The 25373-nt window shown below is 43.4% G+C and overlaps 1 protein-coding gene across 2 annotated transcripts in view; it reads right to left on the reverse strand.

Annotated features, from left to right (window-relative positions):
* Window positions 1-25373, reverse strand: part of LOC144682828 (PC3-like endoprotease variant B) — an 898333-nt gene that overhangs the window by 857182 nt on the left and 15778 nt on the right. The window contains exon 1 of one of the 2 annotated variants that reach the window (XM_078545598.1): window positions 13348-13435. The exons of the other annotated variant lie outside the window; for it this stretch is intronic. The gene's annotated coding sequence lies outside the window, so the exon portion shown is untranslated. Of the gene's footprint in view, window positions 1-13347; window positions 13436-25373 lie in introns of those variants that run through there. 2 annotated transcript variants of the gene reach the window in all.

Below are 25373 nucleotides of genomic sequence, written 5' to 3' on the forward strand. Positions count from 1 at the left end.
CCACGGCCGGGATGAGGTTTCATGAAGGTGTTTAAAGTATAATAAAATTTTTAAATAAAATTCATTGACATGTCTCAGTTCATGTGACACTGTCACATGAGGGGACAGGTCTTAAATTATTTTTTTTCTTTCTTAAAATTTTTAGAAATCAAACTAAGCTCCCTGTGTGAAAGAGCACAGGCCTCGACTCAGCCTATTACCCCGGTCCGCACAGGGGGTGCTCAGCGCTTCCGGGTGCACATCATGCTGGTTGGGCCTTAATTGGTGTGCCCACGTAAAATTGTGGCACACAGCCGATCGCAGGCGCAGGCAAGCAGAAATGAAAATTAATCACAAATTGAAAGCGAGTTACCTATATAACTGCAATACACTCTAGTCTCCTTGATCTTTTATATCTGGCCATCAAATCTTTCATCCAAACAAATCCGCACCCACAAAACTAGCCACACTCCGATTCTAATCCTCCAACTGCGCTTGTTCAGAATGTCTCTCAACATATGGCCAGATTTCAGATGCAGTCAGAAATAAAGTAATTTCTCCAGTCCTCAGACCTGCATTCTTCGAGTGTAATTTAATAGCATCACTATAAATCAGATAAAAAATTGAAAAGCTGCTCCGTTTGCAGGTTCATAAACATGCTGGCCAAGAGTTTCCACTTTGTGAACATAATTTGTGCTTAAAATGTGCCTTTTTTCAGAAGTGGTTTTCTTTGTTCAAGTTTCTGCTCAAAACATACTTGCATATTGTTAAAGACAAAATCTCCCATGAACCAGCTCAATTGTAGTTTCTCTTAAAAAAAATTAGCTTTAAAAATATTTCTCGATATTTTAAGAGTGATAACTTGGCGATTGGCTAAAATAATATTAATAAAATTAATATGACTAAAAATAGGTTCATCAAAAAGAGAAAGCATTTTTAATCAGGGTATTGAGTTTGCCACATGAGTAACTTAACTGTAAATAACTTAAAATTACTAAAACAAACTATACAGAGTTATTTATCAGTCACATTGGTGTACAATAGTCAGTTTCTTAGTAAATCAGGAGAAACAATTTAAAAGATTTTAATACCTGCCTACTAGTGTCCTTAGGCTTAAAAAAATCCATTTTACTTTGAAGAGCGTTCTTGAAGGCCCACAAACAGGCACAATTAATGAAAAGGTACAATGGTGATTAATTCATTCTGGAGGCATGGCCAATTTTGTGGGTGGGGCCAGCTTCCAATACGATGATTTTTAAACTAGCATCAAAAGATTGCAGAAACTGGATTTGCGCTGAATGTATTTTGTGCTTGGAATTGCTCGATCTTTTCTGCTGGTTTAAATGATTCCTGATGAATTGCACAGAGAAAGTCAGTGCAGTCAAGTGGAACATCTGGTTACTGTGCCATAAATAAAAACAGAAAATGCTGGAAAAACTCAGCAGGCCTGACAGCATCTGTGGAGAGAGAAACAGAGTTAACGTTTCGAGTCCATACGACCCTTCTTTTCAGATCTAAAGAGAAGTAGAAATGTGATGACATTTATACTGTTTAAGTATAAAAGGGTGGAGCGGGTGAAGCTGGATAAAAGGCCAGCAATAGGTGGGGGCTAAGGAGAGATTGACAAAGATGTCATGGACAAAAAGACAAAGTGAGTGTTAATGGTAAGGGCTAAAGGAGGTGCTGATAGTGGCATAAAGGTCAGAAAGCAGAATGTGTTAATAGCAGAACAAAGGTAAGCACTCTGTGAAAGAACGACATGAAACAAGTAACAGATGGCCCCTTTAGGGATGGGGTGGGGGGAGAGGCAATAGTTGGGGGAAAAGGGATAAAAAGGGGATAAAAAGGGGATAAAGCAATGGATAAATGAATAAAAATGAAAATAAGTGGATGAAAAATAAAAATAAATTTTTAAAAAGAGGATTTAAAAAGGGATGAAGATAGAGGAGAGAGTTCATGGTCTGAAGTTGTTGAACTCACTGTTATGTCTGGAAGGCTGTAAAGTGCCTAATCGGAAGATGAGGTGCTGTTCCTCCAGTTTGTGTTGGGCTTCACTGGAACATTGCAGCAGGCCAAGGATGGACATGCAGGAATGAGAGCAGGATGGGGTGTTGAAATGACAAGTGACAGGAAGGTCTGGGTCATGCTTGCAGGCTGACAGAAGGTGTTCCGCAAAGCGGTCACCCAGTCTGTGTTTGGTCTCTCCAATGTAGAGGAGACCAAATTGGGAGTAGAAAACGCAGTAGACTAAATTGAAGGAGGTGCAAGTGAAGCGCTGCTTCACCTGAAAGGAGTGTTTGGGCTCTTGGCGGTGAGGATGGAGGAGGTATACGGGTAGGTGTTTCACCTTCTGCAATTGCATGGGAAAGTGCCATGGGAAAGGGATGAGGTGTTGGGAGTGATGGAGGAATGGACCAGGGTGTCCTGGAGGGAACGGTCCCTATGGAATGCTGAACGGGGGAGTGAGGGGAAGCTGTATTTGGTGGTGGCATCATGCTGGAGTTGGCGGAAATGGTGGAGGATGATCCTTTGAATGCGGAGGCTGGTGGGGTGAAAAGTGAGGACAAGGAGGACCCTATCATGGTTCTGGGAGAGAAAGGAAGGTGTGAGGGCAGAGGCACGGGAAATGGGTCGGACACGGTTGAGGGCCCTGTCAACTACAGTGGATGGGAAACCTCGGTTAAGGAAGAAGGGGAAGACAGAAGTGCTGTTTTGGAAAGTAGCATCATCAGAACAGATGTGACGGAGGTGAAGAAACTGAGAATGGGATGGAGTCCTTACAGGAAGTGGAGTGTGAGGAGCTGTGGTCAAGGTAACTGTGGGAGTCGATGGGCTTGTAGTGAAACAAAAGCAAAAATTTCTGGGAAAACTCAGCAGGTCTGACAGCATCTGTGGAGAGAAAGACAGAGTTAATGTTTTGAGTTTGCATGGCTCTTGTTCAGAACTAAAGAGAAGTAAAAATGCGGTGAAATATATACTGGTTAAAGGGGGGTGGGACAGGTGAAGTTGGATAGGTGGAGGCAAAGGAGAGCTTTCAAAAGATGTCATAAAGAAAAGGTTGAAGGGGTGTTGATGGTGGTGATGCTGGATAAAGGAGGTGCTAATGGTGACATTAAGAGCAGAAAGCAGAATGAGCAAGTGACAGATGGTCCTAGTGGGGTCGGTGTGGGTGTAGGGGATGGTGTGGGAGAAACGATCCAAATAGGCTAAAAGGTGGGGATAAAACAATGAATGGAAATAAATTTAAAAAATAATAGTAAAAGAAATAGGTGGGAAAAATATATATTAAAAAATTAAAAAATAAATATTTGAAAAAGGGGATCAAAAAGGGGTGAGGATGGAGGAGAGAGTTCATGATCTGAAGTTGTTGAACTCAATGTTAAGTCTTAAGTGCCTAATCGGAAGATGAGGTGCTGTTCCTCCAGTTTGTGTTGAGCTTCACTGGAACATTGCAGCAAGCCAAGAGCGAACATGTGGGCATGAGAGCAGGGTGGTGTGTTGAAATGGCAAGCGACAGGGAGGTCTGGGTGATGCTTGTGGACAGACCGAAGGTGTTCTGCAAAGCGGTCACCCAGTCTGCATTTGGAATCTCTAATTTACAGGAGACCACATTGGTAGCAGCAAATGCAGTAGACCAAATTGAGGGAAGTGCAAGTGAAGCGCTGCTCCACTTGAAAGGAATGTTTGGGCCCTTGGACGGTGAGGAGAGGGGAAGTAAAGTGGCAGGTGCTGCATCTTCTACGATTGCATGGGAAGGTGCTGTGGGAGGGGGTTGAGGTGTTGGGGGTGATGGAGGAGTGGGCTAGGGTGTCTATGGAATGCCGACAGGGGGGCTGAAGGGAAGATGTGTTTGGTTGTGGCATCATGCTGGAGTTGGCAGAAATGGCGGAGGATGATCCTTTGAATGCAGAGATTGGTGGGGTGAAAATTGAGGACAAGGGGGACTCTATCATAGTTCTGAGAGGGTGAGGAAGGTGTGAGGGCAGAGGCGCAGGAGATGGGTTGGACATGGTTGAGGGCCCTGTCAACCACCGTGGGTAGGAAACCTCGGTTAAGGAAGAAGGAAGACATGTCAGAAGCACTGCTTAGGAAAGTGGCATCATCAGAACAGATGTGACAGAGGCAAAGGAACTGAGAGAATGGGATGGAGTCCTTACAGGAAGCAGGGTGTGAGGAGCTGTAGTCAAGGTAGCTGTGGGAGTCGGTCGGCTTGTAATGAATATTTGTGGACAGTCTATCACCAGAAATTGAGACAGAGAGGTCAAGGAAGGGAAGGGAAGTGTCAGTGATGAACCATGTGAAGGCGTTAGAGGGGAAGCAAAAATTGATACATTTTTCCAGGTCCAGGTTAGAGCATGAAGTGGTATCGAAACAGTCGTCGATGTACTGAAAAAAAAGTTGTGGGAGGGGCCTGAGTGGAACAGGAACAAGGAATGTTCCACATACCCCATAAAGAGACAGGCATAACTGGGACCCATGCAGGTACCTATAGCCACACCTTTTACTTGGAGGAAGTGAGACAAGTTTAAGGAGAAATTTTTCAGAGACAGAACAAGTTCAGCTAGATGGAGGAGAATGATTGAGGATGAGGGATATTCAGGCCTCTGTTCAAGGAAGAAGCGGAGAGCCCTCAGACCATTCTGGTGGGGGATGGCGGTGCATAGGGATTGGACATCCATGGTGAAGAGGAGACGATTAGGGCTAGGAAACTGGAAATTGTTGATATAACGTAGGGCATCAGAGGAATTGCGGATGCAGTTGGGAAGAGATTGGCCAAGGGGAGAGAGAATGGAGCCATGATAGGAAGAAATGAGTTCCATGGGGCAGGAAAAGGCAGACACGATCAATCTACTGGGACAGTCCTGTTTGTGGATTTAGGGAAGGAGGTAGAGGCGGGCCGTCCAGGGTTAGGAGACTATGAGTTCGGAAGCTGTGCAGGGAAGATCTGCAGAGGAAATGAGGTCATTAACAGTGTGGAAACAATGGCTTGATGTTTGGTGGTGGGGTCATGGTCTAGAAGGAGGTAGGAAGAAGTGTCTGAGAGTTGCCGCTCAGCCTCTGCAAAGTAGAGGTCAGTACGCCAGATGACCTTGCCAGCAGGTTTGATAACAAAGTCAGGGTTGGACCTAAGAGAGTGGAACTCAGCAAGTTCAGAAGGAGACAGGTTAGAGTGGGCCTGAGGAGCAGAGAAATTGAGACGGCCAATGTCACGCTGACAGTTCTCAATGAAAATATCAAGAGCAGGTAAGAGGCCAGAGGGAGGGGTCAAGGTGGAGGGAGAATACTGGAGGTGGATGAAAGGATCGTTGAATGGGGGGAGGACTCCTGCCCAAAAAAATGAGCATGGAGATGAAGGCGGTGGAAGAAGAGTTCTTATCAGATTTTAGTGAATGAAATCTGGTTAATGTTTTTGTTTCAGATTTCCAGCATCGCAGTATTTTGCTTTTATTTTTGGTCTCTGCGCCTGATGTGCATGAATGATGGTGAAATGTTTTTTAACTTTTCATTTTAAGGCTCAAAGAAGAAATATACTTGTGTGGCTTTGGTATTTCCTTGGGTCCTGATTCCTTGTTGACTTGTGCCCATTTGCGACCTTAATAAGTTACGACATATTCCAATGAGATTGGATGTTTTGGGTGTCATTTAACCTCAGCTAAATGGTTCCAGCTTTGCTTTCACAATGGCACCTGTGGAAAAGCTCCAGGCCAATGCATGTCTCTTTATCTGTCAGACAAATTTACTTGGTCATCTCAAGCCGAGAAGTTTAAATGTGATCATTTTCATAAAATCTGCTTCTGGGAATATGTAAATTTAAAAATGCACTTTTTTTATCATTAGCATCTTAGCTGATTAGGAAAGAAATAACAAGAAATGCAAGTGTCAGAAAATCAATGGTAGAGATAAACAAGCACTCTAGTAAAAACACTTGTTTCTCTCAAGAATGTAATAATTATTTATTCTTTCATGGGACATAGGTGTTGCTTGCTAGGCCAGCCTTTACTGCCCATCCCCAACTGCCTTTGGCTTGGAGGGGAACTTGCAGGTAATGGTGTTCCCGTGAATCTGCTGCCCTTGTCCTTTTTGGTTATAGAGGTCATAGGTTTGGAAGGTGCTGTTGAAGAAACCTTGGTGAGCTGCTGCAATGCATCTTGTGGATAGTGCACAGTGCTGGTGCTGTGCATTGGTGATGGAGCGAGTGAATGCTTCAGTTATTGGAAACGGTGCCAATCAAGTGGACTGCTTTGTCCTGTGTGGTGTCAGATGGCACTGAACACTGTGCAGTCATAAGCAAAATCCTCCACTCTGACATTACAGTAGAGGGAAAGGTCATTGATAAATCAGCTGAAGATGGTTGGACACTACCCTAAGGAACATGTCCTGAGACTGAGACGATTGGCCTTTAAAGAACACAACCAGCTTCCTTTGTGCTAGGTATGACTCCAACCAGTGGAGAGTTTTCCCCCTGATTCCCATTGACTCCAGTTTTGCTAGGGCTCCTTGATGTCACACTTATTCAAATGTTGCCTTGATGTCAAGGGCAGTTACTCTCACCTCACCTCTGGAGTTCAGCTCTTTTATTCATGTTTGAACCAAGGCTGCAGTGAGGTCAGATGCTGAATGGCCTCAGTGGAACCCAAACTGAGCGTCAGTGAGCAGGTTGTTGCTGTATAAGTACTATTTGATAGCACTGTCGATGACACCTTCCCATAACTTTGCTGATGATGGAGATTAGGCTAATGTCTAGTTAGTTAGGACATACATGAGCAATTTTTCCACATTGTCAGGTAGATGCCAGTGTTATAACTGTATTGGAACAGCTTGGCTAGGGGCGCAGCTCATTCTGAGCACAAATCATCAGTGCTACTTCCAGGATATTGTCAGGGCCCAATGCCTTCAGCGTTTCTTGTTATCATGTGGAGTGAATCAAATTGGCTGACGACTGGCATCTATGATGCTGGTGACCTCAGGAGGAGGCCGAGATGGATCATCCACTTGACACTTCTGGCTGAAGGTGGTTGCAAATGCTTCAGCTTTGTCTTCTGCACTGATGTGTTGTGACTGGGGATATTTGTGGAGCCTCTTCTTCCAATTAGTTGTTTAATTGTCCACCACCATTCGTGACCAGATGTGGCAGGACTGCATAGCTTAGATCTGATTCATTGTGGATCATTTAGGTCTGTCTATCGCATGCTGCTTCCACTGTTTGGCATGTAAGTAGTTGTTTGCAACTGTACTGGAACAACTAGCTAGAGGTATGACTAGTTCTGGAACACGAATCCTTGGAACTACAGGCAGGATGCTCTCCAGGCTCGATCCCTTTGCTCTGTGCAGTACAGTCAGTCGTTCCTTGATATCATGTGGAGTGAATAGATATAACTTCTCCCATGAGATGTTTAATTATTCAGCACTGGATATAACAAGGCTGCAGAACATTGACAGGCTCTGTTGGTTGTGAAATCTTAGCTCTGTCTATAGTACACTGTTTCTGCTGTTCAGTATGAATGTAGTCCTGTGCTATAGCTTCATCAGCCTTGCACTTCATTTCCAGGTGTTGCTAGCAGGACACTTTTTGACATGGATTAGATTGCTTATTTAGCTTCACAGTGACGGAGGAGTGAATTATACGTGTGCATGATGGTATAGATTGTGGTGGAATATAATTCTGCTGCTGCTGCGGCCCCGATTTGAGCTGCTGAACTTTTCTTAATCAACCTTCCTTAGCACAGAAACACTCCTCTGCAATGTTCTGACATGATGGTTATTTCTTCACTGTGAAGATGGAACTTCTACAAGTATGGTCAGTGGTCATTCCTACCAATACTGTCATCAACAGACACGTTTGTTACAGGCAGATTGGTGAAGATACTGTCAAGTAGGTTATTCCCTGATGTTGGTTTTTTCATCGCCTGCCACACGCCTAGTCAACCAGCTCAGTGGTACTACTGAGCCACTGCTGGTAATGAACATTTAAGTGCCTTCACCTCCCCCCAATGCTTCCTCCAAGTTCAACATGGAGGAGTATTGATTCATCTGCTGAGCGAGGGCAGCAATTGGAATTCAGTAGGACGTTTTCTGATCCATATTTAACCCAAAGATATGAGACTTCATTAGACCTAATGCTGATTTCTATTATGGCATGCCCTCCTGACTGTATAGCACTGTGTGTACACCTCTGCCACAGGGACAGAAGATAAACAGGATTGGTAATAGTGGCATCTGGGGCTTTAGCTGATTGACATGATTGTGTGAGAATGACGATGCTTGGCTATTGTTTGATTAGCCCATTGGAGGGCTTTCCCAACTTTGGCACAAGTTTCAGGCGTTAGTGAGGAGGACTTTGCAAACTCAGTGCCTTTGTTGTGTGCCTTTGCTGTGTCCTAATTCACAGTTGAGTGATGTGTCCAGTTTCGCTCTTGTTAGCCTTGGGACAACTAAGTGACTTGTCAGAAATGTATAATAATTTTCATAATGTTATTGGAATTTATTGCAAAGTAGAGTAATAGTGGAATGTGTGTGTGTGTGTTTGCTTGTCTTGATTGAATTCAAGACAGCTGGTCTGAAGGCTTTGATATGAAAGAAGATAAGCTAGGTTTGAAATGTTAAGTAGGTAAACATAGGTATAAAGGGAACATTTGCATTTTTAAATAAACCAGACTAGATTGAATTCAAAAGAGGGAGTGGAATATTACTGTTCTGTTGAAGGGTCATGAGGACTTGAAACGTCAACTTTGCTCTTCTCCGCCGATGCTGCCAGACCTGCTGAGTTTTTCCAGGTATTTCTGTTTTTGTAGTGAAATTACACATAGCCTGGAGAAGTTAAGAAACAGTGGGCAGGATTTTGCCCTTGATGGGCGGGCGGGCCCCACCGGCTTGGCGGCGGGCGGGCATGCCGATCGTTGCCACCAAAACGGGCCCCGCCGCCATTTTAAGTGGGCGGGCTAATTAAGGCCCGCCCAGCGGGCCGCCCAACGGGAAGCGCTATGTGCTTCCTGTGCGAGGGGGGGGGATTTCCCAACTTACAGGGCGTGATCTTTCGCGCATGTGCACAAAAGAGCGCACATCTCCCTGAGACTAAGTGCTGCCTCAGGGAGATCGTTGACAGTGTTTCAAACTGCAAAAATAGAATAATAAAACAATTATTAACATGTCTTCCTCATGTGACAATGTCACACGAGATGGGACATGTTAATAAATATCACAAAAACTTTATTAAACTTTTTTAAAACAGACATGAAACCTCATCCTGTCGGTGGATGAAGTTTCATATTTTTTCAGAAGCCCGCTGGGGCTCCTGGCCTGCCCACCAGCCTTAAGGTTGGACAGGCAGGGCCTTTAATTGGCTTAATTATCCTGTCAATGGCCTCAGTTGGCCATTGACAGGTCGGCGGGCGGACAGCTGATTTGGCTGTCCCCCCACCTTCCTGAATATTTAAATGGGGCGGGATGACGTTGGGGGTTCCTCCCGACATCACCCCGCGTCATTTTTGCGTCGGTGAGCAGGCCCCACCCCCTGCTCGCCAACGGAAAAATTCTGCCCGGTATGTTTATTTTTCTCAAAGATTATTTTTCCCAAAGATTACTGGTAAAATTGGTACTTTGATGAATGTTACTATTAGAGAGGTAAAAGCCCAAAGACATAGTGAAACAATTGGAATTTGCATTCAAAGGGGAAATTATATATAAAGGAATGAAGGTTGTGCGTAAGTGTAAGCATTCTAAGATCTAACAAGTGTGAAAAGCCTCCAGCATCTAAGCTTCAAGCTGCTGTCTACAAAGAACTGAAGTTAAGAAAACTCACTTTGAATTGGATTGTTCAGGGTATCGTGTTTCTCTGCCTGGGTCTTTTAAAATCTATGCACCTTACTGTTGCCTTAAAGAAAATGTAACTGAGAATTAGATTAATTAGGGGATTTAGAAGTTATCATAGTAGTAATTTGTAGATCTATGGGGAGAATCTTTCAGTTGGCATGCGGGGGCGAGCCCGACATGCCAACGTGTAAAATGATGTGCGATGATGTCAGGCATGCGTCCCAACATCACTGCATGCCATCGCGATATTTCGTTCGACGGGCACATGCTGGACCCGGCTGCACACCCACCGAAATTTAAACAGCCTATTGAACCCATTAAGAGATTGATTGAAGCACTTGTGAACGCTGCCCGTCCAACCTTAACGTTGGCGGGCAGGCGAAAAGCCCAAGCAGCTTTTGCGTTTTTCAGGAAACCTCATCCACGAGCGGGATGAAGTTTCTCGAAGCTTTTATTAAATAAATAAATACATTTTCATAAATATGAAAACATGCCCCAACTCATGTGACACAGTGAGGGGACATGTTTAAATAAAGTTTCAAGTCATTTATTTAATCCTTTTAATATCCAATCAATCTCCCTTAGGCAGTTCCATGCCTAGGTGAGATTGCTGCACTCTTTTGTGTGCATGCGCTCTTTCGTACTGGTCCTGACTCTCCCTCCTCCTCTCACCCACACAGTTTGTGCTGAGGGCTACTGGTCGCATATTACACTGGGCGGGCCTTAATTTGCCCACCCGCATAAAATGGCAGTGCGGAGCCGATCATGGGTGGCGATCGGCTCTGCACCCGCCCCCACCCACTCCCGCCCAGCCCGCCCACCATGTGAAAAATCCTGCCCCATGTGTGTACTTAAAATAATTTGTTCTATTAATAAAGGTTCAATTTAGTTTTGTAAGAAACCTATGAGACTTGATGGTCTTATTACTAGTGAATTCAATGCATGCACCTTGAAATTTATACAAATTGCAAAACAGTTGTAGCAGTTGTTTCAAATTTCCTTTGGGATTTGAGCAGCTCAGCATTCTTATCACAGACTTGATTGCCACTGTAGAGTTAAGAGTTAATCACAATGGTGTGGAACTGGAATCACGTAAGGCCTAGTAGGGTTAAAGGACATTGGCAAATTGGTTGCGGTGCTTACCACAATCAGACATCTTCATGGCAAGTTTTATGGGTATCAGCTTTTTAGTTACAATACTTAAAACTGAATTCATGGCTGGAATTTTTCGCCCCTTACCCCAGCCCAGCAGCGGGTTGGCAGGCAGTTGGGGGGGGGTGCTGGGGTGCGGTGGGGGAGTTGTAAAATTGGGTGGGTTGGCAGGGAGATGCCATGCGTCTAGCCAACCCACTTCCTGTGGTATTTTACCAGCAGTGGGGTAGCTGGCCTCTTCCCACTGCCCTAGTATTTCACCAACAGCGAGTGTTGTCGTTGTGGGGGGGGGGGGCATGTCACATGATGAAGGTACCCTGCACACCTTGGGGTGGTTGGGGAGGAGAGGCCCCTCCTGCTCGAGCACTCCTGCGTACGCCTTCATGGAAGGCTGTCCGCAGTTGAAGAACCCCCTCCATCCCTAACTAAGGACCTTCCTGACTGGTCCTGATAAACCCGCCCCACTTTTCTTTCCTCCGGACTTACAGCACTGCTTCCGGTTCGAGCTTACTGCAGTCCCAGCAGTGGCCACCGCTACCGGTGGTGCTGCTGAGACTGAAGAGCTGCAGACCCTATGATCAACTGGCAGCTCTTGGATGTGTGACTTCTTGGTGGGTGGGGGAGGGGCAGAAGATACAACCTTAGTCAACTAATTGCCTGAAGACCATCAAATCTGATGTGACTTGCAGGGTTTGTGGAGGTGGGCTTGTCCCTGACTTCCCAACTGGTGGGTGGCCCACCACTTCTGCATTTAAACCCTGCCTCATATTCTGGTGAGATTTGAATTCTCTAGATTACAAGTGCAGGCCTTGGGAAATACTGGTCCAGTAATGTGACCTCTACACCACCATACCTACACCTGTCTTCCTGAGTTTTATCTGTAGTCGTTCAACATGTAAGTGGGAGATCGAAGCTAGGGTTGTTATAAACAATATTATATGTCAAGTTAAATATTTTTGCTTTATATTTGAAATATTCAATGTGTAAATACATAATGGAATGCAGATAAGGTGAGGCAGCATAAAGGTGTCACTGGTCGATAGAGGGAGCTCCAATAAGGCGCTCAGGGGGTCAGTCACAAAAGAGGCAGTATCCTTAATTGGAAGTGGGCCTGAATAATTAGGAAGTTGATGTACTGACAGTATCTTTTATCCATGATAAATGTTTCTTTTCACATTTTTATTACTGGTATTTGAAATATCTATAATTATCAGATTTACTATTCCTTATGATCTGGACTGCTGCAGATTAGAAGAATAACTCATCCCTTTATACACAGCCTGTCCTTTACTAGCTGGTTGGAGTGAGACCTGAATCCTTATCTATAGTATAAATTGAAGCTATCTCTAAACACTTCCTGCTTCAGTTCACCTTTGTCACATCAAACAAGGTATTTATGCAAATTAAGGTAGGTTGGCTGATTCATGTTCAAACAGCTTGTGACTCACAAAAAAATAAAGCAACAATGTTTTCTGAACCTGTTCAGCCTGTCAAATTTCATTCTTTTTCTATTGCTTAGTAGATGCAGTGCAAACAGCTACAAAATTTGTTTGAATCAGGAACTAAATGGGTCACAATTGCCAGAATGAGATTGAGACACAAATGTTAATACCGTAATTTTGTTAATATGATTTACTCAAATTAACACTGTTTTGCTTTTAGGGTGCAGTTCTTTCATAATTAACTACTTTTAACTATATCTTCTGTTTTTGAATCTCGTCCCAATAGCTACAACCTCTGCAAGAAAACAATCAGATGACCTATTCTAAGGCCAGAAAGGAGCATTGCTGGCAGTTTATGTTTGTACACACAAACACACACACAAAGCCAATTAACTTATCTGTTTCTTTCACTCCTCAACAAGGGAGATAGGACAGGAACTCTCTCTTCAGTTTCCCACCTCTTTCTTTCTTGGGAAGTGACTGTCTCCACTTAGTATTTCCTCACATTCAAGATGGGTAGAGTGGTATGTTGACGATCATACTACCACAACATATGGTGTCTGACACCCTATTCTACCACATGATGCAACTATCTACATCACATTTCAATCTCAACACCTAGACTTGGAGACTTAAACAAAAGCTTATACCGAGGTAAAAAAGCTGAATCTTTGGGACATATGACTGCTTTCCAACACAAAATACTCCACAGCAGGTCTTAACTTGGGTTACTACAGTTACCAATTTTATTTAATTGATGAAGTATAATGTTCTATGACAAGACCATAAAGCAAATTATAAGACAAACTATCATCAGAAGCAGAAATAATAGTAATTACTAAGAGCTTTTTAACAGCTATGTATAAATCAAATTTACTATTTACATCCACAAATAAAATTTAAATGAGAGTTTTTTCCTTGTGAAAGTAAATTCTTCCAATCATAGCTTTTGAAAATTTTCTACCTTTGATGAATAATTCTCAAGAGTCTAGAAGGCAGAAGCTTGTTGAAGAAGGTTGAATGGAATTTGTTTCACTGCCATGAAGGTAAGATCCTTACAGACTACGTTGCAAAGCTGGTTTATTTGTTCTCTTAATATAGTACCCGCCCACTTTTGCTGTAATCAGTCTATAATTGGCAAGGAATGCACAGTGGAAAAAAGGTTGCTCCAAATTGGCCTGTAAATAGGTAATGAATGCTGCAATGACATTAACTACAGATGGATCCTGCGAGTCACCTTTACCAGTGACCAGTGCAGCCCCTTCTCACTCACTCCAATAAAAGGATTAATTATTGGTATGTGCAAAAGTTCTCTAATTAAAAATTGTCTAAGAAAATAACAAAGTTGAGAATGCAAGACAATCGGCACAATCATCAGAATATATTTCCTCCTTCAGCAGCATGATGTCAACTATGCTCCAAACACATTCCAGTTATAATATTGCACAACATGGCTCACTCCCCCACTTACCCCTCACCATAGGAAAATAATTCAGGCAATAAGAATAGAAAGGTTCTAACATTGTTACTTACATTGCTTATTCTGGAGAAGTTAATTTTGTATTTAACATGCTGAATTATTGTTGATTGTTGAAGTGATATAGAATATAAAACACTATAAGGATGGATATCCAAACATGCATTTAAAGGCTGAATTTTGCCATCCCATTGTAATGGGGCCAGAATAGCGGCTCCTAATTACAAAGTTAGCCAAAAGTGCGCTAGGTTAACTGCCAGCAACTTGCTAACAGCCTGTTTGAATAATAAGCATAAACTCTCACATAGCTTTGACTTTGCCCTTGAAGGTAGTCTACAGGAAATGTGGAAAAATTAGCCAGCAGTTCAAATTTAAACAGATGTGGCCAGTTAAAGACAAGTGGCTGCATATAGGGGAAATGTTACACAGGTTCAAAATAGACTTTAAATATTTGTCAGCCATTATTAACATTGAGCAGGGGAGGGAGAAAGAAGTAATGAATTGCCAGGCAAAAATGAAGTGAAGGTAAACCACAAAATGGAGTCTGTGCAAGTGACAGAGTGTCACACCATATGACCTGTTTGATGACCAGCAGGGGCATGTGTACCTGAAGGTGGTCAGTGCAATGAGAGTTGCTCTGATTAACAACTGTAAGGAAGCAGTGCATCATGACTATGAGAAACTGATGGCTAGGTGTTATAATTTGTGTAGACCCTAAGAATAGAAGCTAAAGACAGAATTCTTTAAGAAACATGAAAAATATAACTGCAAGATAAAATACCCATAATTGCCTGTAAACATTTATTGCCTGTCCATAGCAAGCTCTCAAAAACTTTACAACTCTTTCATTTTATGTATATCCATATTTCAGCAGGGCACAATATTCAATGTGCAATGTACAATTAAAACCGCAAGTAAATCTTACAAGAGCTTTAAACAGGAAATTATTGCAACCACAACTAACCGCATGATGCAAGGTCACTTATTGACACACAGATTTGCATGAAAATTGGATATGTATGGTAATTTGCATGTGTTCTTTCAACTTATATTTCAAGACTGCGTGTAAGATAGCATGACCTGAAGTTAAGGAACAGGCCTACGCTGGAGAAAGACTCGTCAATCACTAACCCTTTAGAAGGACACCAAGGACATTGTTGCATGCCAAATATTTTGCTTCAGGGGCTTAATCTTTATCTATAGTAAGAGCCATCCTGTTGCAGAAGTTGTGTGTGTGCCTCTAGGCATGGCTATAGAACCACCAATAGACAGGTGTCTGCTGACATCAAGTGAAAAGAAAGGCTTGAATTTATATAGTGCCTTCACAATCCCAGGAGGTCTCAAAGCACTTTAGTGCCAATTAAGCATTTGTTTTGAAGTGTTGTCAGTAACGTTGGAAACATGGCAGCCAAAATGCACACAAACAGTAAAGTGGTAGTCTCAGATAATCTGTTTTAGGGATATTGATTGAGGGATAAATATTGACCAGAACAACATGTCCTGCTCTTATTAGAAATAATACCACAGGAAGTTTTATGCTCACCTGAGTGGACAGGTTTAACAGTTCATCTGAAATGGACTTTCCCCACAAGCTTCAGGACCCCACCATCAGGCTCAAATGAGGGTCAGAAGGCCACATTGTGTGAGGAACTCATCTGTGATTTTCCCTGAATTGGCCAATTAGTGGCCAGTGGACAGGCTCGCCAAACAGTTAAGGATGATGGGCATTGCTCAAAGTTGGAGAGCCAATAATCTTTGCAGCTAAGTGAGGGAGAGGGCACTCCAAACTGGAAGTGCTCTCTCTACAATTTTTTTAAAATTTGAAGTAAAATATTGCCTCACCAGCCAGGCAAACATTGTTGTCATTGGTGGGGCGTGGGTGTTGCGCCAGGGTCAAATTTCAGTCAGTGTCCAACAATAGGCCTTAATAAATTAATTGAATTGCCTATCCTGCCATTTGTGGCTGGGTAGCTCTGCTGCCCTCCCATCCTGCCTCAGGGTGGAGTTGGGGGGAAACGTGTGGTGCAGGATGAAGCTGGTGAACCAGCAAACCAACCAGCAGCATGAAATTCTGCACCTGCACACTTCTGTGCCTGCCCTCAACAGCCCAACATGGCACCTATGATAGTGTAGAACCCCATCACTACTTCACTAGATTTGATGCTGAAGTCTCTGGAGTGGGCCAAAAACTTAAACCTTCTGACTCACTAATGACGAACACTATCTGGGTCACTAAATGGGGGTGAGAGTGTGTGTCAGATTAGTGTTAGGATTACTGTTGTTTTTGAAATATATTAATGACTTGGACTTGGGTATAAAGGGCATAACTGTGAAGGGCATGGTAGCAGACTTCAGGAAGACATAGAGAGGCTGGTGATTGTGTTGGAGTCTCAACGAATCAAAGGTCCCAGTGAGGAAAGTGAGGGGGTTGGATGGCTGGGTTTGAGAAGCCTGGGGGAAGGTTAAGTTTGGGTATGACCTTGGTAGGGGTCCCTCCCGATAAGCACGGGGGACCCCCAAAGGAGGTACTCCCCACTTGCCTGACACCAGCCCTAAAGCTGCCAGGCTACCCGCTTGATGTGTGTCTCCCCCTGCCACGGGTAAAATAGCGTTGGGGGTGGGATGAGGCACTTAAGTGGCCATTAATTGGCCACTTAAGGGCCTCAATAGGCCGAAGGATAGACAGGCCTCCCAATGCCTCCACCGCTTGCCGTAAAATGGGAGACCGGTCGGAAGGTACGGGTAGGTGGTTGGCAGGCTATGTGCTGCGTTTTACAAGCCCTCCCCCCACCCCTGCACCCCCTCCAACAACCCCCCCAACTTCCCTACCCACCCCCGCAACAATCCTCAACGCCTTCAAATCCACTAACATGGGAGTGTAAAATTCCTCCCAGAATGTTTCTCAGTCCAACAAGGAAACAAGCATTGCCTGATTTGGTAAATGAAGTGGGGCAAATAAGAAATACGAGATTGTTAAAATAATGGGCAAGCAACAAATACAAAATAGCTGATTTTAATGTAAAATGAGCCAATGTAAATTGAGTCAAATATAAAGATGCTGGAGTGGAAAAAAGTCAAAAGAAGTAACCTGGGCAGAAAACTAATCAAACAGGTCAACAGGTCATTAGATATCTTCAAATATGAGATGCCTGGAGTAGAATATAAATACATTCTTGCAAGGTGGAAAGGAAATGAATCAGGGACTAGAGTTCCAGGGATAGAAAGATTAAAACACATGATAAAATTAGGACTAATGATACTAAAGGTAATTATGAGGTAGATTGAAAATGTAGTGCGGTGGTGAAAGGGGAAATTAGGAAGGCCGATAGGAAATCTGAAAAAGACAACAAGAAATGAACCAGGTCTTCTTTAAAGCATTGGGTGGTGAGAAAATAAGATCTATCAGGGATGAAGGAAGGAATCCAATCTTGAAGGATGAAGCCTTGGCTGTAATAAATAGTTTGCATTTTTAAAAAAATTATGGTGGAAGCATATGCTAGAGTAGGGTATTAGACAGTTGATAGAGATAACCATAAAAATAATAGTTTCTTAAAACAAAGCACAGCTCAGGGTGAATAGGTGACCTGATTCTGATGGCCAAGAGCACCTAAGGCTTTTGAAAGATGTCGGGTAGGAGATAGCAGAGCATACTGGCCACTATTTTGCTGTTGGTAGTGCATGATCGATAAGATGTGCACACAAGAAACAGCTACGTGTGAGTTGATTACAGTGAAGATGGATTGTGCTTGGCCAGCCTGACTCTCTCAGTCTTGCTCATCTGATCCCGGTGGCTTGAGAAGTCAAGACGACTGGCTGGTTGACTGCAGTGGATGATCTGCAGCACCTTCTGTGCCTGTGCCGATGAACTTTACAGTTGTCCACACTGCTATGCTGCAATGTGTTCAGCCCCAATAAGGGGATACCAGTACCAGTAAGGGTGTGCGGGGTATGTGTCAGAGGTAGCCCTTTTTGCAGGAGTCAGCTGCAGCCTATATTCATAGCTGGATGGATGACTGCATCTGGTCCTTGACTCTCGCTCAGCTCTCACCTGTGGCTCTATGTAGCTGCTTGTGCATGGCAGCAGCCGCACAACAGTAACTGCATCGGTTTGCAGGCCAAACTAGGTGAGGATAGCATGCGGGCACACATGAGGGGGAATGCCTATCTCCAACCATCCTTTCTCGAGTGGCACAAATAAAAGCTGCCTTAATGGAAGTAGCAGAGGAATGGTATTCCCTTACTGGTACTGACGACTATGGGCTAACCATCAACTTAAGGAAGCCAGAGATACTCCACCAACCGCTACTAAATTCTGACTATACCTGCTATAACTATGAATGACACAACCCTGAAGGTTGTAGATAACTTCAACTATCACATAAGCACAATCTCCAGAAATGTCTGTATTGACAGCGATGTGACAAACAGAATTGCCAGAACAAGCCCAGCATTTGCCTGTTTACACAAGAGACTGTAGAGGAAATGATGTATCAAACCTACAACAAAACCTGCTGTGTACAAAGCTGTGGTAGTGCGAGGCATCCTGTTAGACATAGACTACCTACTCCAGACATAGTAAACAGTTGGACAGGTTCCACATGAAATGCATTTGGAACATCATAGGCATCACGTGGGAGGAAAAAGCACCCAACGCTGAAGCACTTCAAAGAGCAGAATGTCTGGAATTCGAACACTCCTCATCAGAGCCCAGCTCAGATGGAGTGAACATGTAGTACATATGAGTGATGATAAAATACCTAAGTGTGTTCATAACTCAAACTTGGACGCTGCCTGTGAGGCAAGCCAAGACCTGAAGGGCCCCGGCCTGCTTTTGGGTTCCTGCTGTGTGGCAGTGCCACCCTCCTCGGCCTGTGGAGCTGGAGCTCCTGGGGTCACAGGAAGAGGGGATTCGGATGGGCCGATCGCTCCCGGAGTCACCTGCATGGATGGCCCCGGGATGTGCACCCGCTGATCCTCCTCTCTATGGGTGCCTGAGGAACCCCTGGCTGACTCCTTGAGGAGATGGGGAAGGTAGAGTGAGATCAAGCTGCACCACACCCCTCTTGCATTGACGCTGTTGGAGGCCAACTATGGCATCAGTGATGGAGTTTGGCCCGTGCAGCAGTGCAGGGCTGATCTCTTAGACCAAGGTCTCCACGGCGGCCACCATCCTACCAGTGTTGACCTCGGTGCCTTGGCATGCTGGCGCAATCACCTCAGACTGAAGGTGGATGGACTCCTCCATCGTGCCTTGCAATCTGAGAAGTGCAGCGGACATCCCTTCCTGAAGTTCCCTAGCTTGCCTTTGCAGCTGCAGCAACTGTGACATGACCGAGTCCAAAGGCTTGTCATCTGACTCGGACTCAGCAGATTTCTGGCCTCCAGCAGTCCTCCGAATGCTGGACAATATGAAGTGAAAAGCCGCCATTGCGGCTGGCTGGTGAAACGCTCTTTTTCCTGTCCGCTATCGCACTTAGTGCAAATCTGGGACCATTCCGCCCTAGATTAGCAATGAAGTGAACATGATGGGCAGTCACAGCTGCATGTGATAGCAAAAATAACTTGTATTTGGACAAGTTAGGGAGTCCTCCAAAGCCACTAGCACTGGAGGGAACTTGCATCCTAATCCAGGAAGTTCTCCAATTCCTGCTGGATGCTAGTAGAAAGTATTGTCCAGGGTCAAAATACGTGAATTCTGATTAAGTATTATCATGATTTTCATGCTAACCAAGTAAATGCTCTTCAATTAATACATTTATTGAGGATAAATTGTTTTACAAGACATTGGGTTAAATTTTCCGCTGCTTGGCGATGGGCGGGAGGCTAACCTGGAAGGGTGTGGATTACTGACCCCACCCCCACCTTTGACAGATGTCCGTTAATGTGTCTTGCAGGCACCAGGTGAGATGCCAGCCAACAGAAGAGAGGGACGATGGGCAGCTTGCCCAATCGGGAATGGAAGGACGGGACTTCCGGGGGCAGGCTGTGAGCTGGAAGTCGGTCAGGGGCCACCCATTTAAAAGCACCCCTGGCACAGGATTGTGGCAGCTACACCAGAAATCATACATTGAAGGCTGAAGTTGCCATAACGCTGTTAAACCCATTGAAGGGGCAAGGATATATCGTTGAGCTGGAGAAATATTGCTATTGGAATCTTCTCAGTATAAGAAAATCTCTTGCCTCCTGGCATTCAGAGTCTCCCGTGGATTAGCGCAGCTGGCTGCCATTGCTCAGATTCAGATCAGACTCTTCGTCAGATTGGGGGTTGTCTCCATCAGATCATCCTCTGCTAGGGTGGGCCAGGTTGTGCAAAGCACAGCAGGCAAAGATCATAAATGACACTCTCACAGGCTCATATTGTAGAGTGCCACTTGGTCCGCTCAGACATCGGAATCACAGACCAATGGTCTGCTCAATGAGGCCTCTGGTGGATGACTGGCTTTCATGGCGCCTACTCTCAGGCTCTGTCCGTGGATTCTGTACCGGCATCATAAGCCATCTCTTTAAAGGGTGTCCTCTGTACCCCAGAAGCCAGCCATCCAAATATTCTGGCCCGGTGAACATCCCTGGCAGCTGTGAGTGTCTAAGGATGTAGACATTATCACTGCTGCCAGGATGCCATGCACACATCTGCATTATCCATTGCATGTGGTTGCATACATGCAGGACATTAATGGAATGGTATCACTTCCTGTTTACAAATGGCTATCCAGAAGGCACTTTAATGGCTACATGTGTGCCTTGCATCTTTGGAAATCTCACAATGTTACCGAACTCTCTGGCTATTTAAGCCTGACTGGTGTTGTCCACACTAAATGAAATAAACTAATGCACACACCTGAACCGCACCTGTGGCCACCTTGATGCAGTGATGCGCAGCTGGCTGTGTTATCCCACACAGGTCTCTAGGTAAAGCCTGGAAGGAGCCGGTGGCAAAAAAATTCAGGGCCACTGTGACTTTCAAGGCCACAGGCATCAGATGTCCACTTACGTTATTGAATGTGATCTCCCCAGCCAGCATGATGTGACTGTCTCCTTAGACAGCTGGAGTCTTCTCAGGCACTGGTACTCTTTCATATGTAAGTATGCCAGCCTTGTCCAGCATACTGTATTGGCAGGATACTGCCTTCTCCACTGTCTGCTTGCTGTTGCTGCTGTTGCCTGCCTTTCACAGGCCCTTGCTCTGCAGCAGGTTGCTCACCTTGCTGGACCATAGGGTGCATCTGTTCCTGGCCAGCTGCTCTTCTCCTTCTCCTTCTCCTCCTCTCTGGAGGGGGAGCCTCCCACTGAATGTACAATTCCCATTAGCGACAGCGATGCTCGGCACAAATGCTGCACTGCACACTTTTCTTTGCAGCACTTCCTGCATATCCTCTTCTCTCAGGAATGGGAAAATAAATTGCCGGCACTAGCAAGGTCGCCCAGCTCTATTATGGTAAAATCAGCTGTAGTCCCTTTTGCAGCCTTTATGCTGACCTTTGTAACACTTCCTGATAAAAAATTTAACTCCTAAACTTGAACACTTGTTTATTAGCTTTTTAAAACTGGCGGGTGAACTGCCAATTTTAGTACCTGCCCAACTTCCACATTATGGCAGACTGGGTTCGCGACCCCATGTCATCACACTGGATTTTACGCATGCGTGGGACAGCATCAGTCCCTATTCCAGCATGTAAAATTCAGCCCATTGCAGTCTGGTCTGGTTGTCTCTGCATGTGAATTAGGATCACAGCTGAGAGCTGGACTTTCAGGATCCGATGTCATGCACTTGTTTATTTTTTGATGGCTGAGATTTTTTCCTTTTGCATCAAGAGATATTTAAGCCACTTCTTTCACAACATTTTTGTCCTCATGAAGAATGTAAATTGTGCTGTGGGACTACAGAGTTGCTGATCTAACATTACTGCTCAACAGGGAAAAGAAGTCTAAATCTGGTAAGTGCAGGTCAACTAGATTAGCATCAATTTTCAGTAAACTCTTAGATTGCATAATTTAATGATGGACAGGAAACAAGGAGAATAAATGGTTGTTGTTTATGCTCAAGGAGGATTGGAAGTAGTGTATCTGAGAGGTCAGTGCTAAATTCACATTTGTTTTCCTATAAATGATTTAGAATTGGGAATAGGGAGAACTATCTCAACATCGGCCAATGACATATAAATAGGGGATTTGGCAAACACGGAGGAGATAAGAAAAACTTCAAAAAGTCTTAGACAGATTGGCAAACGGTCAGACAGTTGGGGAATGTACAATGTAATATGGACCAGTGTTTTATACAATACTCCAGAAAGCCAGTTGACGAAGGATAGAACTGAAGCTAAACTTTACAAACTTTTATATTTATTTACAGAATCACATATTACATGCATACACCTTGTAGCACAACAACCACTGTTTCAATCTGAGTCAATTTGTAGGGATTCAAATGAATCGCCAGTTAATGTCCACCACCTGCATGCAATTAATATACAATTAACAATGTGTATGGTAATATATGTTGGGAGTAAAAATAAGCAATGGGAATATAGATTCAACAAAAACATGATTAAGGATGTGAACATACAGCAAGAGATGTAAGCCTGGAATTTCCTCTGACTGCTCCAGCTCTGCCACTGTAACTTTGCCAGAAATCCAATTTACATGCATAAACAGAGTTTATGCCACAATTCTGAGGAAAATACAGTTATGAGGAGAGAATTAAGATATTGATCTTATTTGCATTGGAACAGAGAAAGCTAAGAAGAGATTTAATACAGATTAAAAATTATGCAGAGTTATGAGAGTCAATAGGCAAGGAATATTTCCTCTGGCTGAGCAGTCAGTAATGAATTTAAGATTAAATTGTTAGAAACAATTTCTTCACCTAAAACATTGTTAGAGCATGGAATATTTTGTGATAGGGAATGGTTAAGGAAAAATGAGTAAATATTTGAAGCAGAGCAATGTAGAGGGCTATGGTGAGACAATGGACAGTGGGATTAGCTCTGAATTGTTCTAGCAAAGAGCTATAACAGGCACAATTGTTCATTGGTTCAGAGCTCTATTGTGTTTCAGCATGGAAGAATACATTGAACGGTGGTTAAAAACTCTTGAGAACTCTCTTAATCACATGGCTAAAAACATGGCTTTGAAGACCTGGTTTTGGAACTATAGAAATGTGCTGTGTGGAAGAAAACCATTTAACTTGGGTCCGTGTGGAAAATTAAATGGGATTTTTTAAAAGTCCTTTCCATCTTCAAATTGGGTAGTGGAGGCTAGAAAACTGAGCAAAAGAAAGAAAAATAGAGGATTTTAAACTTGTACAGAAAAGAAAAAAAAAGCTAATTTGAATGAGTATGATAATTGACATTAGTTATAAAAAAAAGTTAAATTAAAAGCCGGGATTTTCCGGTTCCACCTACGCCAGGAATCGTCGCAGGCGGATGGAGAATTTGACGGAGAAGTTGTCTTTGGGCATTAATTTCCTGGCCAAGGTTTTATTCAGAGAATAAAGGAGTGAGCAAAGGGGAAAGCACACCATTGTAAAATGAAATAAAAAGTTCCTGTGTTTTATTATTTATTTGACTGTACAACTAATAGTTTGTACATGAATCAAGTCACAACATTTAAATAGCTTTGTTCATGCAACATTATGGTACTTGAGTGGAATGCTTAAGAAACTCGTTGGTTCAGGGAAGTAAGAGTATTCCTGGATATGTTGTCGTACAATTATCTTTACTAAATACCAGCCCAACCTAACAAGTTTCCCAAACCAGATACCAGGCAAATATTTATTTGAATAATTACCATCATTTACAAGAGTGTAATGACATATGACTCTGTCATTTAACGCCATTGGCACCATCAAGCGAAGGTCTGGTGTGCTCAATTTACAAGTGGCCCAGGAGTTAAAATTCCCCAGGCCCATGCCTTGACACTCACTCCACAGGCAGCATGTTCGCTGCTCACCCTTAATTAAAATTGAAACCAATGTCTTGTAAAGTCTGGTAGAAGCAAAGTGGTGCATTGTGTAATGAAAGTCTTAGTTGTTTTCATACATATGAAGTGCGAAAACTAGCAAAATATGAAAAACAGCTCTAGCAAAGCTGAACCAGTCCTCGAAATGTTGAAAGTTCTCAGCAACTCTCAATATAGATATATATATATATAATGCAGAGAATGAGGAGTTAGACTGAAAGATGGGCCCCAGATTGTTTTTATTGCAATACACAGCAGCAAAGTTGGTCACAGTAGTGATTTTGAAATTACAGAAAGAGGATGTGAGTGCTTAAGGCATGAAGTTCATTTTCTCTTGCAACATGAACTCCACACCAGGCATTTTGACTTTTTAAAATTAGGCATAGATTTTCCAAAGGGTTTCCCTTGAACTTCTGTAATAATTGCCATGAAAACTTGTCGAAAAGGTCTCTGATCTCGCCAGACTGTTTGAAGTCAGGGGAAAGGTTCCTTCATTAGAGTCAATATGGCACAGAAAGAGGCCATCTGGCCCACCGAGTCCAAGCCAGAATTTCAATAGCACCATCAGAATACTAGGGACACAGAAAACAAGAAAGAAAAGAAAGACTTGCATTTATATAGTGCTTTGCATGACCACTGAAGTGCTTTACGGCCAATGAAGTACTTCTGATGTGTAATCGCTGTTGTAATGTAGGAAAGGCTGAAGTCAGTTTACATTCAGCAAGCTCCCACAAACAGCAATGTGATAATGGCCAAGTAATCTGTTTTTTTGTGATATTGATTGAGGGATAAATATTGGCCAGGATACCAGGGATAACTTCCTTGCTCTTCTTCAAAATAGTGCCATGGTATCTTTCACATCTCTGACAGTGCACTGCTCCCTCAGTGCTGTATTGAGTGTGGAACTTGACTTTTGTGCTCAAGCCCTGGAGTGGGACTTGAATCTGGAACTTTGTGACTCAAAGGCAGGAGTGCTAACAACACAGTTAGCGCATCCATCATAATAAACTCTGATGTCACTCTGCCAAGGTAGCTGGGTGCTGGATTTTATTTATGGCCTATTGAGCACCTTATAAAAGGAGTGGTAAAGAAAAAATATTTTAAACATTCAGGTTGTTGGGGGAACAGTACAGCCTGGAACCTCATTTGGACTTGTTATGACATGGCAGATGATGTGTGCCAGGCGGACCAAATCCACGAGGGAAACTTGGTTGCGCTATCACAACAGTTTTGCAATTTGTATTTATTATGAGAAGACGTGTGCACTGAATTCAGGAGTAATAAGTCCACCAAGACCTTTAGAGATTTTAAAAATTAAATTAAAATATTTATTAACAAAATAAAAGATTTCAAGCACATGCATAAGATTACAATTACTTACTACTATAATAGCTCCTAAAATTCCTAATTAACCTGACCCCCAGTTACCCCTTTAAGGCAACAGTCCAAAGTAGCTTTTAGATTTAAAACAGAACCAGCCAGTTAACACATACCTACTTGACAGTGGAATTCCAAATGGCTTTTCCCCAACTTCAGTTTTGTTTTATAGTAGACTT

Source organism: Cetorhinus maximus, chromosome 7 (genome assembly GCF_964194155.1).
Source record: "Cetorhinus maximus chromosome 7, sCetMax3.hap1.1, whole genome shotgun sequence".
NCBI classification, from domain to species: domain Eukaryota; kingdom Metazoa; phylum Chordata; class Chondrichthyes; order Lamniformes; family Cetorhinidae; genus Cetorhinus; species Cetorhinus maximus.